The sequence below is a fragment of the Nannospalax galili genome, unplaced genomic scaffold (genome assembly GCF_000622305.1).
Source record: "Nannospalax galili isolate Female #2095 unplaced genomic scaffold, S.galili_v1.0 scaffold390, whole genome shotgun sequence".
Classification (NCBI taxonomy): Eukaryota; Metazoa; Chordata; class Mammalia; order Rodentia; family Spalacidae; genus Nannospalax; species Nannospalax galili.
Window position 1 is genome coordinate 6,577,316 of NW_008330777.1, and position 1,901 is coordinate 6,579,216.

The 1,901-nt window shown below is 36.4% G+C and overlaps 1 protein-coding gene across 2 annotated transcripts in view; it reads left to right on the forward strand.

Annotated features, from left to right (window-relative positions):
* The window catches only part of Mettl25 (methyltransferase like 25), a 119,321-nt gene that overhangs the window by 107,682 nt on the left and 9,738 nt on the right, over window positions 1-1,901 (forward strand). The gene's annotated exons all lie outside the window — the stretch shown is intronic.

Genomic DNA, 1,901 nt, shown 5'->3' on the forward strand with positions numbered 1-1,901 from the left:
TTTGTGATGTTTCCTCTTTCATCCCTGATTCTGTTGCTTTGGAGGTGCTCTTTCTTTCTTTTGGTTAACTGGGCTAGCGGTCTGTCAATCTTGTTTATCTTTTCAAAGAACCAGCTCTTGGAATTGTTGATTCTTTGTATTGTTTTCTTTGTTTCAATTTCATTAATTTCTGCCCTGATTTTTGTTATTTCTTGTTTGTCTGCTGGTTTGGGTTTCGTTTACTGTTGCTTTTCAAGTGTGTCCAGTTGCAATGTTAAGTCATTTATTTCTGTTCTTTCTGATTTTTTGATGTAGGCACTTAGAGCTATAAACTTCCCTCTTAGGACTGCTTTCAGTCTGTCCCAGAGGTTTTGTCATGTTGTATTTTCCTTTTCATTATTTCCAGGAATACCTTTATTTCTTTCTTTATTTCTCTTTTGACTCATTCATCATCCAGGTGTGTGTTGTTTAACCTCCATGTGTTCATGTGGTGGTTAGGGCTTCTTTTTCGGGTATTGATTGGAAGCTTTATTGCATTTGCTCTGATAGAATGCATGGAATTATACCAAACTTTTTGCATTTGTTGAGGTTTGTTTTGTGCCCCAGTTATGGTCAATTTTGGAGAAGGTTCCATATGAGAGCGTATTCTTTGGTGCTTGGGTGGAATATTTGAAAGGTGTCTGTTAGGTCCATTTGATGTATGGTATCATTGAATTCAGATGTCTCTCTGTTTATTCTTTGTCCAGCTGACCTGTCTAATGGAGACAGTGGGGTATTGAAGTCCCCTGCTATTACTGAGTTGGGGTTAATCTGTGTCTTAAAGTCCTGTAGTGTTTTTGTTTTTATGAAATTAGGTGCACCAGATTTTGATGCATATATGTTCATGATTGCATTATCATCTTGACTTATTGTTTCTTTGATCAGAATGAAGTAACCCTCTCTATCTCTTCTGATTAGTTTTAGTTTAAAGTCTATTTTGTCAGATATTAGAATTGCTACACCTGCTTTTTTCTTAGTACCATTTGCTTGGTACATTTTATTCCATCCTTTCACTTTGAGATAGCATCTGTCCTTGAAAGTGAGATGAGTTTCTTGCAGACAACAAGATGGGTTTTGTTTCTTAATCCATTCACCTAGTCTGTGTCTTTTGACTGGGGAGTTCAGTCATTAATATTTAAACTTATTAATGAAAGTTGAGTAATGAATCCTGTCATTTTTATTTCTGTTTACATTCATGATGTAGCTGTACTTTTCCACAGTTATACCTTCACTGAATTTCTTTCTGCAATCACTTGGGTATAGTCATTCCTTTCTTCAGCTCTTTGTATTGCTCCCAGAACTCTCTGAAGGGCTGGTTTTGTGGACATGAATTCCTTCAGCCGATTCTTTCAGCCTATTTATGTCATGGAAGATTTTTCTTTCCCCCTCGACTATAATAGACATTTTGGCTGTGTATAGTAATCTACTTTGGCATCTGTGGTCATTTAAAACTGGGAATGCTTTGTTACAGGCTCTTCTGGCTTTCATATTTTGTACTGTAACGTCAGCTGTAATCCTAATGGGTTTTCCTTTATATGTGACTTCTTGTTTCTCTTTTGCACCTTTCAATATTGTCTCTTTGTTTTGTGCATTTACTGTTTTCACTATGATGTGCTGTGGAGAGTTTCTTTTCTGGTCCTGTCTGTTTGGTGTTCTGTATGTTTCTTGTATTTGTATGGGCATGTCTTTCTTTTAATTTTGGGAAAATTTCTTCCAAGATTCTGTTGAAGATCTGGTCATTGCCATTATCTTGGGATTCTGCTCCTTCCTGTATGCCTGTGATTCGTAAGTTTGGTCTTTTTATGGTGTCACACAATTCCTGCATATTCCATTCTTGTGCTTTCTTAAATTTTTCATAATCTTTGCTTGAGTGGTCTAGTTCG